Source organism: Panthera onca, chromosome A2 (assembly GCF_046562875.1).
Source record: "Panthera onca isolate mPanOnc1 chromosome A2, mPanOnc1 haplotype 2, whole genome shotgun sequence".
NCBI classification, from domain to species: domain Eukaryota; kingdom Metazoa; phylum Chordata; class Mammalia; order Carnivora; family Felidae; genus Panthera; species Panthera onca.
In genome coordinates this window covers 54,570,731-54,589,351 of record NC_138340.1, presented here as the reverse complement: position 1 = coordinate 54,589,351, position 18,621 = coordinate 54,570,731, and the positions used below count along the sequence as shown (strand labels likewise).

General features: G+C 37.6%; 1 protein-coding gene across 8 annotated transcripts in view; it reads left to right on the top strand.

Annotated features, from left to right (window-relative positions):
* Nucleotides 1-18,621, top strand: part of TMCC1 (transmembrane and coiled-coil domain family 1) — a 252,409-nt gene that overhangs the window by 16,836 nt on the left and 216,952 nt on the right. The window contains exon 1 of one of the 8 annotated variants that reach the window (XM_078442725.2): nt 9,668-10,697. The exons of 6 other annotated variants lie outside the window; for them this stretch is intronic. The gene's annotated coding sequence lies outside the window, so the exon portion shown is untranslated. Of the gene's footprint in view, nt 1-9,667; nt 10,698-18,621 lie in introns of those variants that run through there. One more of the 8 variants, XM_078442729.2, reaches the window with a different exon arrangement.

Sequence of the window (18,621 nt, the reverse complement as noted above, 5' to 3'; positions counted from 1 at the left end):
TGCTTTGTTTTGCAGTTATTGCTTCAACACCTTTGCTTTGATAAATTCATTTTCCTCAGGAAGACTTGGCAGAAGTGTTCTTTTGCCAGTTTAGGGTAGCCTGACCAATTCATTGAAGTCTAATGTTTTTCATACTTCCTGAAAGCAAGGAACATTGGCTTTGTAAGCTTCTTGGTGACTTTGAGGTTCTGTGAAGACAATGGAATATAGATAAATTATATATTAACCATTATCATACTTTATCCCAAGAGTGTCTTTATAGGCAAGCCCTTCAAAAGTTTGTGTAATAGAACACTGGGCTGGAACCAAGAATATTTTAATTTCCCTTGTCTAAAAAGTCACTAATACTGGACAAATAACTTGTGCCTTGGGACAATTTCTTGTAGAAAAGATAATATTGACTTTCTCTACAGGGATGTTGTGTTAGGAAATTAGTTCTATTAATCAAGTACTTTATAAGTACTGTATCTATATTCTGTTTACTATTTCTAATGTTCTTTATTTTTTTGTGTAGTTCCAGATTTCTAGTGTACATTTCCCTCTGAATGAAGGACTTCTTTAGCATTTCTTGTAGTGCAGCTTTGCTGGTGATGAATTTTTTAGCTTTTGTATGTCTGAAGAAGTCTTTAATTTGCCTTGATTTATAGAAGCTATTTTCACTACATATAGAATTCTGGGTTGACAGTATTTTTCTTTAACTATTTTAAAGATGTCTTACTGTCATCTGGCCCACATTGTTTGCAGTGAGAAGTTAGCTATCATTCTTTATGCCTCTGTGCATAATATGTGGTTGTCTTCTTTTGGCTACAGTTTATTTTTCTTTCAGTTTTTAAAATTTCTGGTGTAATACAGGTAACATAAAATTTACCATGTTAACCATTTTTGAGGGTACTGTTCAGTGGTATTAAGTACATTCATATCATTTGTGCAACCATCCAAACCGTCTTTCTCCAGGAGTCTTCATGTTGCAGAACTGAAACTGTACCTATTAAAAAATAACTCTCGGGCGCCTGGGTGGCTCAGTCGGTTAAGCATCTGACTTCAACTCAGGTCATGATCTCAGTTTGTGAGTTCGAGTCCCACATCGGGCTCTGTGCTAACAGCTCAGAGCCTGGAGCCTGCTTCGGATTCTGTGACTTCCTCTCTCTCTGCCCTTTCCCTGCTCACGTTCTGTCTGTCTCTCTCTGTCTCAAGAATAAACAAACATTAAAACTAAATAAATAAATAAATAAATAACTCTCCATTCCAGCTCCCTGGTAACCACCATTCTATTTTCTGTCTGTGATTTTGACTGCTTTGGGTACTTCATAGAAGTGGAATCATACAGTGTTTATCTTTTTGTGACTGGGTTATTACATTTAGCATAATGTTATGAGGGTTCATCCATGTTGTAATATGTGTCAGAATTTCTTTCCTTTTTAAGGCTGAATATTCCATTGTATGAATAGATGACATTTCACCATCCATTTTTCTGTCAGTAGAAACTTGGGTTGTTTCCACATTAGCTATTATGAATAGAGCTGCTGTGAACATGAGTGTACAAATATCTGTTTGCGATCTTGCTTTTAGTTCTTTTGGGTATGTACCCAGAAGTGGAATTGCTGGATCATATTATAATTATATGTTTAATTTTGAGGAACTGCCATCACAGTGTATTGTTTTACATTCCCACCAACAGTGCATCAGGTGTCCCAGTTTTTCCATATTCTTGCTAGCATTTTTAATAATGAATAAATGAATTAATTTTAAAGTAGGCTCAATGCCCAGCATGAAGCCCAACACAGGTCTGAATTCAGGTCCTTGAAATCAAGACCTAAGCCGAGATCAAGAGTTGGATGCTTAACCAGCTGAGCCACCCAGGTGTCTCAAGTTGTGTGTGTGTGTGTGTGTGTGTGTGTGTGTGTGTGTGTGTGTGTGGTTTTTATAGTGGCCATCCTAATGAGCATGAGGTGGTATCTCATTGTGGTTTTGATTTGCATTTCCTTAATAATAAGTTATGTTGAACATTTTCATGTGCTGATTGTCCATTTATATATCTTCTTTGTAAAAATGTCTATTCAGGTCCTTTGTCTATTTTTGAATTTTTTTTTTTTTAATTACAATATATTTTTTAAATTTTTTTACGTTTATTTCTGAGACAGAGCATGAGTGGGGGAGGGGCAGAGAGAGGAGACACAGAATCTGAAACAGGCTCCAGGCTCTGAGCTCTCAGCACAGAGCTCGACGTGGGGCTCGAACCCACAAACTGCGAGATCATGACCTGAGCCGAATTTGGTCACTCAACCGACTAAGCCACCCAGGTGCCCCTGAATTGGGTGGGTGGGTGTGTGTGTGCACGCGCTTGTTGAGTTGTGGGCATCCTTTGTATATTCTTGATATTGATTACTTATTAAGTATATGATTTGCAGATATTTTTCTCCATTCTGTATTCCTCTGGCTGCTTTTAAGATTTTTTTCCCTTATCGCTGGTTTTAAGGAAACTGATTTGGCAGAGTTTTACATTTCTTCATGTTTCTTGAGCTTTTGGATCTGTAGGTTTATAATTTTCGTCAAATTTAGAAAATTTTAGGTATTATTTTTTCAAATCTTCCCCCACCAAGATTCTAATTACACATATATTATTATTAGATTATTAGATTCCTTGAGTTTGTCCCATAGCTCATCGATGCTGTGTCCTTTTTTTCCCCAGTTTCCTTATATTCTGGGTTTCATTTTGGATAATTTCTATTATTATGTCTTTACGTTCCCAAATCTTTTCTTCTGCATTGGGTTATCTACTGTTAATCCCATAAAGTGTATTTCGTTTCAGCCTACTATACTATAATTTGTAGCTTGATAGAAATGCAGTGACATGGCAGGTATCAAATACTGTCTTAATTTGCTGCCAAAATAAAAGATTCCTAATTCTGTAAGCTGTCTAAAGGGTACATAAAGCCACACTATGTGTTAAATTAACTTTGTCTCTTGTTTTCCACATTAACTTTGTTTTTCTGCCAGACCTACCTATGTATTTTTTGCATCTTATTATTATTATTATTTTTTTGTATTTCTTTCTGACCTAGACATCTCTATAATATTTGTTTTATAAGGCACCAGAGTGCCTGGTATGTTTGCCAAACTACCTAATAGTTTTCTGTGTTGGTTTGGTTGTATTATATGACCGTCATCTTGCTATAAAAAGCATGAAATAGATTTTTATATCTTGTTTTACTATACTGCTTATTTAATATTAATCAGAGAGCTGGATTACCTGCTGAAGTGTACCTTTGATTGCAGCTGTCATTGATAATCCCAGTGCCACCTGGGCTTGGCCACTTGTATTACCACCGTGTGATCTTTTAATGTTACTAATACCAACTTAAAAAATTTTTTAGACTGACAACTGGTAACTGTTTGCCAGCCAGTCATTTGCATTTAGTAGTATTTCTCCTTCTCTTGCTCCTCTGTCCCAGCAGGTATTATTCTCTTGAGGACACACCCACAGTTGGCACAGTCTTCAGATGCTGACACTTGGTGAGCAGCTACTCTTAATCACAAGATATAGAAGACACAGTCTCCATCCTTCCAGGTTGGATCTCTATTCATGTGGATTTTCTGTTTCTGTATCTTTTTTAAAAATAACTTTTTGGGAAACACTTTCATCCTCATCTATGCAAAGAAAGGAAAGCTATTGTGTTGGGATTTTGAGGAGTTATGTGTTTTTCCTTTTATTGCAAAACTGCATCACTTAGGCACTCAGACAATAATGACTTAACATTGACTCTTTCCTCTATAGAACTTTGTTCTCATTCATTCACTTGTTACATCTTCCTTTCTCCCATTCTCTTTTTTTAAAGCAATTGTCATAACTTAATAAGAACTTCCTTGATGTGTGATATAGCAGCTCATTTCTTATATTCTTCCTGAATGTCATTGGACTCTGGGTTAGACTTATAAGTAATAGGAATCCATTCGAATTCTTATTCCTCAAGTTGAGATTGTGATTCTGATGAACTGAGTTTGTTCTCATTCTGCAAATACACTGGGAAAGCTTAGTATCTTCAGCATAATATATGGCTGTATGGTTTTGTAGTCTGCTTCAATATCAGTTGCAAGGGGAGGTGTGATATCAGAAAATTGAGAGACTTCAGTCCCAGTTTTGACATTGTTACTGCCATGCTTTGAGTGAGAGTATATTTGTTTTCTCATCTCTAAAGTGAGCTTATCATTACTTGCTTTACACAAGCCTCATGGGATTGTTGAGGGACAGGTGAGAAAATTTGTGTGGAAGACTATTTTACCAGTGTAAAGTCTTGTTACTGTGTTGCAGAGAGCTGTAGACATACTTGTTCTCTTCACTCAAAGATGCAGTTTTTATTTCTGCAGACTTTTTTGATGGTATAGCTCTGTCATGAATCGGATATTTTAAATCTCCATACTTAATGTATGAACAGTAGTGTTTATAGTGACTAATTACATGGTAGGTGCTAAGTAGATTTTATTTATTTTTATTTTTTTATTTTATTTTTTTTTTTTATTTTTTATTTTTCTAAAAGATTATTTATTTATTTATTTATTTATTTAGAGCACGTGAGTGGGACAGGGGCAGATAGAAAATCCCAAGCAGACTCTCCACCGACAGCGCAGAACCCGATGAGGGGCTTGAGCTCATGTACCATGAGATTATGACCTGAGTTGAAGTCGGATGCCTAACCGACTGAGCCACCCAAGGCTCCTTGGTGCTAAGTGTATTTTAAAAAGTGGATTTGTTGAATGTGATGCTAAGAAAATGTCAGTTTGTACGGTAAGAAACCACTTTACAGAATCTATTGGATAGTGTTTTGAAGAGAAAGCTCATTTGTTTTATTGTTTTATGCATTTAAAATATTTGTTGAGGGCTTACTGGATTCTGGGTACTGGGGAAGAAAATGTCTGCTTTCATAGAGCTTCTTTTGCGTTTTATATGGGGAGATAGAATAAACAAGATAAGTAACTTCTAATGACAAGTTCTAATGAGAAAAGTACAAGCAAGAGAGAGGAATAGGGCATATCAAGGGGAAGGATTGAGTGGTCGCAAATGACTCACAGAGAAGGGAACATTTGAGTAAAGGTTTGAAAGATGTGAAACAGCAAGTCATGCAGATAAATGAGAGAAGAGCATTCTAGACATAGCAGATGACAAGTGCAAAGGTCCTGAGACTGAAGCTTGCCTGGGAAATGGTAAGAATTGGGGAGGGTAGATGCTTATCTTGTGGTGCCTTAGAGAAATACGTTTCAGACTTTACTGTGCATATGGCTTATGTAGGTTGTTTTTGTTAAAGTTCAGTTTCTAATTTTGTAGGTTTGAAGTGGGGTTCATTTCTTTTTTTTTTTAATGTTTATTTTTGAGAGAGAGAGAGAGCATGCTCGAGTGGGGGGAGGGGCATTGAGAGAGGGAGACACAGAATCTAAAGCAGGCCCCAGTCTCTGAGCTATCAACACAGAGCCCCATGCAGGGCTCGAACTCACAAGCTGTGAGATCATGACCTGAGCTGAGGTTGGATGCTTAACTGACTGACCTACCCAGGCTACCCATGGTGGGGATCATTTGTAACAAGCTCCCAGCTACTGCTGGTGCTGTTGGTCCTTTGTAGGTCTTTAGCTTTCATGCTAAGTGAAATTGGAAATCTTTGGAGGGTTTTGGGTAGTGGTTCGACATGATCCAATTTCTATTTTTTTTTTTTTCTCTCTCTTTTTTTTTTTTAATTTTTTTTAATGTTTATTTATTTATTTTTATTTATTTATTTATTTATTTATTTTTTAATATATGAAATTTACTGTCATCCAATTTCTATTTTAACATCATGCCTCTGGCTGCTGTATTGGTAATAGGCTGGTGGTGAATGATTGGGCAAGGGTAAAGGAAGGAACACCAGTTAGGAGACTACTGCTATAATTCAAATGAGAGAAGACGCCAGTTTGTATTGTGGGGTGGCAGTGTATGTGATGACACATGGTCTGATTTTCAAGTAGAGTCAACTAGTTTTACTGATAGATTGGATGTTTTACTGATAGAAAGGAAGGAGTTAAGAACAATTCCAAGGTTTTTGCTCTAAGTTCCTTAAGGACACCATTTATTCAGATGGGGAAGACTGAAGGAGTAACACGTTTGGAAGGAAAGTACAGGAGCTCAGTTTTGGACATATATTATAGATGTTTACTAGACTTGGTAGAGATGTTGAGTAGGTAGCTGGTTTATGAGTCTGGAATTCAAGAGAGAGGATCTGCTGGAGGTGTACCACTGGAGGTTACTGTCAAAAAGATGGTATTTAAGCCAGGGGGCTGGATGAGGTCCAAGGGAGTGAGAAGAGATAGAAGTAAGAAGAGGTTGAAGAACTTAATTAACTCTGGAGTGGACCAGAGTTTAGAGATCTTTGGAGGAAGGTGAGAAGGAACAGTCAAAGGAGACTTAGCACCAGCCAGAGAAATAGGAAGAAACCAGGTGAGAGGGTATCTGGAAGCCAAACAAGGAAAGTGTTTCAAGGAGTAGGGAGTCGTTATTAACTGTTAAATACTAAACAATTAAGATCATGGTTGAGAAATAACCATTTGATTTAGCAATGTGAAAGTTATTGGTAACCTTGGTAAGAATAGTTTCAGTGAGGCAGTGGGGGATAAAAATCTGATTGGAAATGTTGCCTTTCTAATAGCAAAACAGTCCTAAACCCTGATGAGGTTGTATTTAGGTAAAAATCTGCAACTCTAGATAAATGTCTGGGATAGGAGAAGATATAAGATGTTTAAGTACTGTTAGCAACTGGCTTGATTAATTGCTCATTCAAAGTGATACTGAAAAATGTACCTTGAAATCTTTAGGATGTCCTAAACAACTTAGTTCCTGGATTTTTGTTTCATGCCTTCAAGGTTTTAAATCGTTCTTAGCAGTTACGATAGAAAAGAAGAAATATGAGGATTGGTTAGGAAACAATTTGCTCTTAGCTATTCTTATTTCCTAGGTTACAGAGCTGAAAGACACCTTAAATACTAATTGGACTATTGAAAGGGACTGTGAGAACCTCTTCACACTGCTATTTCATAGTAGAAGTTTTCGATCTTTGTAGCATCCTCAACCTGAAGATCTGTGCAAACAATCAAAGTAGGCAAGTTAAGCTTAGATATAACTTAGTTTTAGCATTTATGGAAGACCTCTTTTTCTACATTTGTTTATTTAAAAATATTTATCAAATATTTTCATATATGTTTGGTTCTGTTGTAACTGCTTAGGTTGCAGTGCGTTAAGGTTACTGCCTGAGTGGAGCTTATGTCCTAGTTGGAATGAAGTAGCAGATTGGGGCCAAAACTTGTTAGTTGTCTCAGACTAGTACTGATTGTCTTAATGCTGTGCATGCACATGGGAATCACAAAGAAATAAAATGATGGTAAATACATAACATGGAATACTATGCTACTATTAAACAATGACACAAATTACTCTATTTCCAGTAGAATTTAAGCTCCATTGGTTTCCATGGATAGATATAAAGTGTATCACTTAGGATATATTCAACTGTAAATAATAGTAACAGTATCTAAAAGTAACTAAACAATAAAGACTCTTAAGTTGTCTCATATAAATAGAAACAAAGAAATAGGTGGTTCAGGGCTAGTGTGGTTGCTTGGTAATATTTATTAAACCCAGGTTTTCCCCTATCTTAACTCTATTACTTTTAGTATATTGTCTTTTCAGTTTCTCTGCTGTAGCCTCATGGTTGTAGGATGGCTGCCTTAGCACCAAGCAGCACAACTAACTGCATTCAAAGACGGGTAATGGGGGGCAAAATTTTTTTTTTTTTAATGTCTGTTTATTTATTTTGAGAGAGAGAAAATGAGAGCGAGTGAGTGGGGGAGGGGCAGAGAGAGAGGGAGAGAGAGAACCACAAGCAGGCACCGTGCTGTCAGTGCAGAGCCCCATGCAGGGCTTGATCTCACAAATTGTGAGATCATGACCTCACCTGAGATCAAGGGTCAGACACTCAACTGACTGAGCCACCTAGGTGCCCTCAAAATATTTTTCTAATGGGAAGGCTTAGTGATTTTAAATAGGGAGAAAATAATTCCCAGAAGTCTTAAACAGTGCTTCATGAACTTTAAGAGTGTGGGTAAGACTGACCTAGGGAATGTGTTAAAATACAAATTCCTGGAATCCACTGACAGAGATTCTGATCCATAGGTTTAGAGTGGGGTCTGAGAATTTGTATCAGTGATGTGCTCCCACGTGATGCAGATGCTGTGGATTTGAGTAGCAACGCCATATGCAATGTCTCCTTACATTTCAGTGAAGGTCATATTGCTTGCTGCCCCTGACCCCTGGAATGTCTGAGGAAGTGATTATCTGGTAAAGAGAATATGATAGCCATAGTGGGTTTCAACTAATCATCTCTTGGGGTTGGGTACATTACCACCCTGAACAGATAGGAGTTCTGAAAGAAGGGAGAAATGGCTGTAGGTTGACAGCTAAGTGTCTACTACTTTTGCTATTACAAATGTTGCAGTGAATATCCATGCTCCAAAGAAAAGGTAGGTGTAATTAAAATTTTTATAGATAATTCCAAATTGTGCTCTAAAGAGTTGGAATTAATATATATTCCCATCAGCAATCTGTGGGGTACTTGTTTCCATGTCTTACAAATTAGATATGTTATCAACACTTTGATCTTTGTCACTCTGATAGGTAAAAAATGTTATTACATTACAGATTGAATTTACATTGCTCTTTACCTGACACCTGTCATAATGGCTCAAATCAAAAACACAGGAAGCAACAGGTATTGGCAAGGATGTGGAGAAAAAGGAATCCTAATGCACTGTTGGTGGGAATGCAAACTGGTGCAGCCACTGTGGAAAACAGTATGGAGGCTCCTTAAAAAAGTTAAAAATAGAGGGGTGACTGGCTGGTTCTGTTAGTAGAGGATGAAACTCTTGATCGTGAGTTTGAGCCATGTGTTGGGTATAGAGATTACTTACAAAGAAAAAAAAAAAAGGAAGTAGAAACTACCTTATGATCCAGTAATCACACTACTGGGTTTTTATCCAAAAAATATAAAAACATTTATTCAGAGGAATACCTGTACCCCTATGTTTATAGCAGAATTATTACAGTAGTTAAATTATGGAAGCAACCCAAGTGTCCATCAGTAGATGAATGGATAAAAAATGGTGTATGTATATACAATGGAATATTATTCAACCATAAAAAAGAACAAAATCTTGTCATTTGCAACAACATGGATGGAGCTAGAGAGTATTATGCTAAGTGAAATAAGTCAGAGAAAGACAAATACCATATGATTTCACTCATGTGAAATTTAAGAAACAAATGAGCAAAGGAACAAAAAAGAGACAAACCAAGAAATAAACTCTTAACTATCAAGAATAAATTGATGGTTACCAGAGGAGAGGTGGGTGGAGGGATGAGTGAAATAGATAATGGGAATTAAGGAGGGCACTTGGGATGAGCACTGGGTGATGTATGGAAATGTTGAATCACTGTATTGTACACTTGAAACTAATAAAGTGTACTAATAAAGTGAATGTTAACTGGAATTCAATTTAAAATTAAAAACTTTAATCACACAAATTTACATTGCTCTTTATGAGTGAAGTTGAATTTTATCTTTGTTTTTCTGTGATCTGGTTGTTAATGTTAGACGTTGGTTCTTTTTTCATTGATTGATTGCTTTTTTCCCTTTATGAATTTGTAGGAAATGTGTAATGAAATCAGTGTATTACTGTATGTGTTGCAAATGTCTCTTCCCAGTTTGTTGGTCTTTTAAATCTGGTTTGCTTATTTGTTTGTTATAAAGCACAGTGTGGGGCTGCCTGTGTGGCTCAATCTGTTAAGTGTCCGACTCTTGGTTTTGGCTCAGGTCATGATCTCATCTTTCATGAGTCATGAGATTGAGCCCCATGTTGGGCTCCACGCTGCTTAAGATTCTCTCCTTGTGCTTGCTTGCTGTCTCTCAAAACAGAAAGCACAGTGTGATTATACAGGCTTGTAAGTTCTTCTTTTGCTAAGCATTATAGATCTAGATCTTAAATAATGGTACAATATGCATGCTTACCAAAAATTTTGTAAATGATGCTAAAACTGGGAGTGTTATCTGATGTGTTGTATCAAAGAAAACCAAGGCAATCTAAGCAGGATGAAGTATGAAAGTGATAAGATAGGTGTGATAGAAATGTAAAGTTTACTCTTTAACAGAAATGATCTGCCTAAAACAGATTTTTCATTTGAAAGCCACCATCCTCTAAGGTAGTTAATTGTATAATGTGGTTGTGAAAAGAGGCTAATATTGATGAACATTTATAGATGTACAGTGGTAAATTAAGGGAACTAATAGTCCCTTTGTTCTTGTACCATCTGATTATATGTATTGTGTCCACTTACGGATTTTACACTTCAGTGAGACAGTGATAATCTAAATCGTCCATATGATTATGACCAAGAATAATGAGTTCCCTAGATACTGTATCTAATGAAGAGCGGTTGAAGAATCAGGAGCTGTTTTGCCACAGAAGATAATACTTGGAAACTTAACTATCTAAATAAATTTAAGAGTTGTTTTAAGCAAAAGGGAGCTGACTGATCATCTCTCTTGCTCCAGAGGACTGACCATGGGTAGAAGGTAATTTGGAGGTGAATTTCATCCCACTATGGAAAAGACCTTTTGCACAATAAGGTATGTCCCATAGTGGAATAGACAAAATTATGAGGTCTCTGTCATTAGAGATATTCAAGTATAGCTTGGATGATTGTGTTTTGGAGATATAAGTGTTCCTGTAAGAGTTTAAACTACATGATCTCTTTCTTGTCCCTCCCAGCTCTTAAGATTTGCTAATCTCTAGACTCTCTTTTTTGTGCTGATATTGGTAACAGAAGGTAGTGAAAAGTCTTATTGACTTTAGTTCCTTGATAATTGGGGAAGAAAAAAATAAAATATTTTCCAACCAGCAAGAGAATACAATGCCAAAAAAGGCAGTTCTTAAAAAGTGTATAAAGTAGAAAACTAGAATACTAGATCTGTATATGGACTGTCAGTATTATGTTTTTGATAGCAATTCTTAAGGCTAGTCTGTCCACTTGTCTCTCTCCCCTCCCTCCCTCCCTCCCTCCCTCCCTCCCTCCCTCCCTCCCTCCCTCCCTCCTCCTCTTCCTTCCACATTTCATTTACTGAATTGGGGCAGGTGATTTAACAACAGACTGTGAGGTAAGGCTGGGGGGAAGACTTCTTTGCATTCCCTCTCAGGACTCACAGTTGTGTTACGGATACTTATAATAAATTTTCCATAATAGTCTTCTTTTGGGCAAGCTAGGTCTGAAACTGGAGATTGGCATACATACATTCTAGGAGTCCTAGGAATTGCTCGGACTTATGATCAGTTCCTGAGGGCAGCTTTGTTGTGAGGATGTTCAACAAAGTGGCTGGTGGAGAACTTGCTTGAAGACTGATAAAGCTGGGGGAAGGTTTGGCTCCACAAAGAGTCACAGCATTATTTTGCTCTTTGGCTTTTCTTTACTAGGATGCCTAGGTGCCTAGGATACTGCTTCATGTGAACACCAACAGGTATGGGGCCTGTGCTGTTACTCAAAAACCTCAAGCCTGGCACACACCCTTAAGACTAGCATAATGTTCTTAAGGATTGTTAGAGAGTTTATAATTTTATACTACATTATAAAAAGTAAGGGTTGCCATAGAAGAAGGCAGGGGTTTGTGTTTTATAACTAGATTTAGTACTCTGCTACTTGCTGCGTGCAGTGGGAAATTTAATGATGAGATTCAATTTTCTCATATGTTATCAGGGGCAATATCTATCTTTCAGAATTGCATACATTGGAAATAATTTGACCTAAGGTTAATGCCTGGCACAAAGATGGCAAAAAATTATTATTTTTTTAAAGATTTTATTTTTTTAAGTAGTCTCTACATCTAACATGGGGCTCGAAATCACAACCCCAAGATAGAGTTGCGTGCTCCACCCACTGAACCAGCCAGGCACCCCAGATGGCATAAAATTATTACTAATTATATCAGTAGAAACTGTTCTGACAATATTGCTTAAATTTTGGGGTCTTTTATTCATACATGTGCAGCAAAGTAAGCTGGGAGATGGTATCAACAAATCCACTTATCTTTTTTTTTTTTTTTTAAACTTTATAGAGTGGAATTAACTACTTGTGTAGTGTAGGTTTTTCCATACCACCACCAATTGTCCAATTCTGTGATACCAGTCCAACAATTGAATTCAGTTCTAACACTGTCTACCTGGAGTTAGTGTCAGATCCTTCAAGTTAGAGGGCTCAGTTCCTAAGACTGTCCCCACTTTAGTCACCAGTTGCAAGTCCGGGGCCACCTGTACTCCTTTCCAACTTTGCAAAAAATTCTGGGGTTTCCATGACCTCTCCTTAGATTCAATAATTTGCTGAGATGACTCACAGAACTCAGGAAGAGCACTTTACCTACGCTTATAGGCTTATTATAAAGAGGGCAACTCAGAAACAGTGGAGAGGATGCATTGGGCAAGGTATGGGGAACTTCCCTGCTGTCTCTGGGCACACCACCCTCCCAGTACCTCCATGTGTTCACTTATCCAGAAGCTCTCTAAACCCTGTTGTTCAGGGTTTTTTTAGAAGTTTCTGTTACCTAGGAATGATTGGTTAAATCATTGGCCTTGGTGGTTTACTCTCCCTTTCCCCATATTGGGGGCAGGGCCTGAAAGTTTCAACCCTCTAATCATGTGGATTGTTCCCTCTCACAACCGGTTCCCATCTTTAGCTATGTAAGGGTCCACCAAGAGTCACCTTGTTAGCACAAATTGCTTTGTGGTTAAAAGAGACTTGTTATGAATAACAAGAGTGCTCCTATCACTCTTGAAATTCCAAGGGTTTTAGGAGTTCTGTGCCAGGAATTAGGGACAAAATCCAAATACACTTGAGCCTGGGACAGCATGGGTGTGAACTTATGCAGGTCCACTGATACACGGATTTTTTTGATAAAAACATGACGGTACTATAAATGTATTTTTTCTTATGATTTTCTTAATACTTCCATTTCTCTAGCTTACTGTAAGAATACAGTATATAATGCATATAACAGACAAAATATGTGTTAATCACAGTTCATGTTATTGGTAAGCTTTCCAGTCAATAGTAGGCTGTTAGTGGTTAAGTTCTTAGGGAGTCAAAAGTTAAATGCAGATTTTTGACTGCATGGGATGTTGGTGCCCCTAACCCCCTAGTTGTTCAAGGGTCAACTGTAACTAGGTCTTGTTTTTGAGAACCGAGGGCTGAGTTTCAGAACATCAGTATTGAATTCCCTATAGGTCATTGATATGTTAGTTTATTGAGCCATGGTGCCACCGTTTTGATTCTTGATAATGTAAATAATATTTGTTTTGAGATCCTTAGATGAAAGGTGCTATTGAAACAGCTAACTGCCATATTCCTGAGGGGTCTTTATCAAATTCCAGTATGGTTTCTTTTTCTGCCTGAACTTTTGTCCTCAGATGGCTGTACTCTAATCCTGTGACAGAGCTAATGCTTTAGTGTGATGTGACAAAAGCAGATCATTTGCCAACAGGAATAAGGCTTATTTTTCTTAAACTATTAGGTCATGAAATTTGGGTAGAGATGTCTTTTGATGGTCTTACTCTTTTTAACAGTAAACAACAGCCAGGACAGGAAGAGTAAATTGTTTGAAATTCTAAATTCTTTCCTACTTTAAAGATTTTTCCCCCCTCTGCCTGCTTATTTTTAACATATTTTTTAGAAATGTAGACAGTGTCTTCTCCTAATACAGAAATTTCCTTAGAATGTAAGCTTTAATTAATGTTTTAAATATTTTTGAACATCAGTGGGAAGTGTCTTGGTACACAAGAGTGGGCACTGGTCTAATACAGTGCCTCACAGAATTCTCCATGTGTATCAGTCACTCAATAAATACCTTTTCTAGAAGTTAGAAGCCTTGGTTCTAGCCTTTGCTTCCAACTACCTATATGACCTAATTAGAGTCTCATTCCTCATCTTTAAAATTGTTAGAATCTGGGTCTCCAGGGTGGCTCAGTTGTTTAAGCCTTCATTTTCGGCTCAGGTCATGATCTCACGGTTCATGGGTTCGAGCCCCGCATCAGGCTCCCTGCTGCTGGCTCAGAGCCTGGAACCTGCTTTGGATTCTGTGTCTCCCTCTCTCTCTGCCCTTCCCCAACTCATTCTCTCTCTCTCTCTCTCCTTCCCTCCCTGCCTCCCTCCCTCCCTCCCTCCCTCCCTCTCTCTCTCTCTCTCTCTCTCAAAAATAAGTAAACATTTAAGAAAATATTTAAAAAGTAAAATAAATTTGGGGTGCCTGGGCGGCTCAGTCGGTTAAGCATCTGACTTTTGATTTTGGCTCAGGTCATGATCTCGAGGTCTGTGAGTTTGAACCCTGAGTCGGGCTCTGTGCTGACAGCACGGAGCCTGCTTGGTATTCTCTCTCCCTCTCTATCTGCCCCTCTCTTGTTCTCTTTCTCTCTCTTGCTCTCAAAATAAATAAAAAAACTTAAAAGTGAAATAAATCTAGATTTAAGTTAGTCTAATATCTGTTAGTAAAATGAAAAAAGAATACATTTTATTTCTGGTATATGGCAATGTGGAGGCACAGGAGGATTAGGAAGCCAAAAAAGTAAGATACAAATTCAGAGCTTCCATTTTGTTAGTAAGTATTCATTGAATGCCAACTGTATCCTCACTATTGATAGGGAATCTCTCTTCAAGAAGCTCGCTTTTTAAAGCAAAAAAATTTTTTAATGTTTATTTTTTGAGAGAGAGAGACAGAGCGTGAGTGGGGAGAGGCAGAGAGGGAGGGAGACACAGAATCTGAAGCAGGCTCCGGGCTCTGAGCTGTCAGCACAGAGCCCCATGTGGGGCTTGAACTCACAAACAATGAGGTCAAGACCTGAGCCAAAGTCAGATGCCTAACCAACTGAGCCATCCAGGCACCCTAAAAGGCTTATTTTTCAGTGTAGATAGAGGAAAACATAACTAACTTTTGAAGGCCACTCAATTTATATTATGGAAATTCAAAGAAAGAAGAGAATAGGTGAATGCTGAAATGGTTAAGATATGACCTATGGCCTCTATTTAGATAAATGTTGGAAAAAGGAAATAACACTACAGGCATGAAAGATAACATGTAAAAGCATGGGGACAAATTAGTCTTATATTGTGTGTTTCTGCATTTATGAGACTAGTCTAACCCATTTGTTGACCTTTTGAACTTAGTTTTGAGTATGGTCAGTTTGAGATAGGAAGAGTGGATTTCTAGAGGAAGAGCTGAAACAAAGGAAATGGGGAAGTCCCTATTTCATAGGTAGAATGAACTGGAGGGGGAAGAGATTTGCATAGGTAAGGATAGTTGAAAGTGTCATGTTGTAATCCTGGAAATAAGATGAAAAAGTATTCAAAAATAAAGTCAGTGACAAACTATTACTTTACAATAGTTTGTCAGTAGATAATATTTAATAAAACCAGTATATAAGTTTTATATGTTTATAGTGAATAATGCCATGTGTATTGAATTTCTGATCTGCCCTGGATTTGTGAGCCCAGAATTCTGTTTGTAGCAAATGATAACAATATAAAGTATAGCTGTGGGTCTTTGTATCCTATTGGGAAGCAAATGAGAGATTAAGACTCTAACACCTAAGGTGTATTTATTTAATAATCTAAGTTTAAAAATCAGTGAGGCAGGGGAGCCTGGATGGCTCAGTCGGTTAAGTGTCTGATTCTTGATCTCGGCTCAGGTCATGATCTCATGGTTCCTGAGTTTGAGCCCCACTGTCTACCCCTCTGTCTACCCATTCCCCTCTGTCTACCCCTTCCCATTTTGCACTCTCTCTCTCTCTCAAAATACATACATACATACATATATACATACATATCAGTGGGGCAAAAAATCAGGGTACCAGGGCCCCCAGAATAGTGCACGTATTTTATTTTGATCTGCCTATCCTATTCTCCTGTTGATTATGAACATGAGAATCCATAACAAGTATGTGGTAGCTCTGATCTCTGATGTAAGTTTGTATGGGTGATTCCCAAATCTCCATCTTCAGCCTATACTCCCTACTGGTTCCTGAAACTTAATGCCTTCTACCAAATTCATTGGCATTTTGCCATGATCTCTTTGCATTCCTGTATACCTATACTTCTTCTAGTTTTACTTATCTTGATTAATGGTTCATCATTCACTTAGCCAACTAGTCCATAAAACTTGAGGATATCTTTAATTTTTTCCTGTTCTGGCTTTTATGTTGATCAACAAATGTGTATTTTACTTCTGAAATGTTTCTTCTTCGTTGAGCCTTTAGGATGTTCATTTGTTCACTCATTCACTCTTCTGTCACATTTATTGAGCACCTAATATGTGCTAGGCACAGTACAAGGTACTAGGGAGTGGTAAGTAAGATCAGTTTCTTGCTCTTATAGAACGTGTAATCCAAACTTTCATCATTTTCCCTGCATCCCCTTTGAGCTGTTGTGATAGCCATTCTTATTTTTTTCTGGTTATAAATCTAATACATGCTTATTTTAAGAAGTGCAGGTATTATAGAAATGTATAACACTGAAAGTAGGAGACTGCCTATAGTCTTATCCATCAGAGATACTGCTGCTAAAAATTTGCATTTGCCTTTTTTTTTTTAAACATAGCCACAACGTTTTAACACATCTCTTTGTCTTTATGTCGTTTCCTGTTTATGTATCACAGTTGCTACCAGAGATACCTGGTTAAAGAATGGAGTTGAAAAAAAAAAGTTGATTGTTAATCTTTAGGTCAAAACCCCCTCAGTGTTTTTCTGTCACCCACAGAATGAAGTCTTAACATTGAACACCTTAGCAATGAACACCTTAGCATTGTGATTATAGCCCATTTATTTTTGGTCCCCATCTACCTTTCTTGTTTTTCCAGAAACTTTCCCAGAAGTGGCCCTTCTTACAAGTGTAAATAAAAGATCTCAAGTATGTGGCATTAGTGTCCCTTATGTGACAAATAATACTCTGAATAGGGGAGACAGGTTGATATAAGTACAGTAATAGTTTATTCGGCTTTTATCTGTGTGCTTGCTCTGTCCCACCTACTTTGGTTATGGTAGAATAAAAAATTATAGGAGTATTTTTAAAAATTAATTATTTTAAGTAATCTCTCCACCCAGTGTGGGGCTCAAACCCACGACTCTGAGATGAAGAGTTGCATGCTCTGCTAACTGAGCCAGCCAGGCACTCCTGTAGGAGCAGAGCGAGAGGGAGAAAGGCAGAGCAAGAGGGAGGCACAGAATCTGAAGCAGGCTCCAGGCTCTGGGCTGTCAGTACAGAACCTGGCATGGGGCTCGAACTGATGGACTGCGAGATCATGACCTGAGCCAAAGTCGGACGCTTAACTGACTGAGCCACCCAGGCACCCCTGTAGGAGAATTCTTAAAATTAATTCAGATAAAGTGTCAAAACATTGAAACAATCTGAGATCCTATCCTACAGGAATGATTACCATAAAAGTTTTTATAATATCCTTCCATACATGTCTCTTTGAAAATATATACAAATGCAGTTATGTAACAGTGACTATAACTGACTATAACAGTTTTAAATAAATAGGATAATATTGTAATGCTGTTTTTCTTTTGACTCAGACATAGATTTTGAAGACTTTTATGTCAGTAAGAGACCTGGGTTTAAAATCATGGATTTCAAGAATGAGAAGCCTGAGCTTCTAGAGCAAATGTTAATTTAATGCTTGGGAGAGTAAGAAGCTGGTCTGACTTCCCTGACCCTCCAGATTGGAGTAGATGTTCCTCCTCTGGGACCTTGGCTGTTCCACCATAGCTCTTACCACAATCTGTTGTTGTTGTCTGCCTACCTAAACCAGAGTCCCTTGTATCTATGTCTTTGTCTTCCTTAGGCCTAATATAGTACCTGCCATCTAGTCGGCAATTCAGTGTTTGCTGATTGGATAAATGACTTTATGAATGTCTTTGGCGAAATAAGGTGGTTTGCCATGAAGAATTTGCTGCATGTATTCTTTAAAACTATCCTTCTCTGTATGCCATGATTACTTATGTGCCAAATAACCTTTTGGTATTAAATCAGTTTACTAAGGGGATTTTACTGCTGAGAAAAGAAGGTACTGTATAACTGGTTGACAGTTACAATTCTGATTATAAATTAATTAAAATATTAGTGTGGTGAGGCAGATGGGTATGAGAATTTGGATAATATGAACCATTTTTACCCAGAGTGTAATTACCACTTTAGGTAAGATAGTATGCAGCTTTTAACTGGGCAGAGATATAGGTGTAGTATGGTGAATAGAAGGCTGGATTCAGCTTTGACTCTGCCTCTTACTAGCTGTGAAATCTTAGGCAAGTCCCGTAACTGTTTTAGGATTTAGTTTATTCATTAAATGGCTAATTGGCAGCTCAGATGTGGTCCAACGCTAAAATTTTGTGACTGTGAAATAAGAGCCATACTTTATCTCAGTCCATTGAGGCCTATCTGTACACTCTTCACTTTCTTACAGTAGACACGTAAATAGACAAAATTTAAGGCAAGAGAGTATGGTTGCCTTATAACTTCCT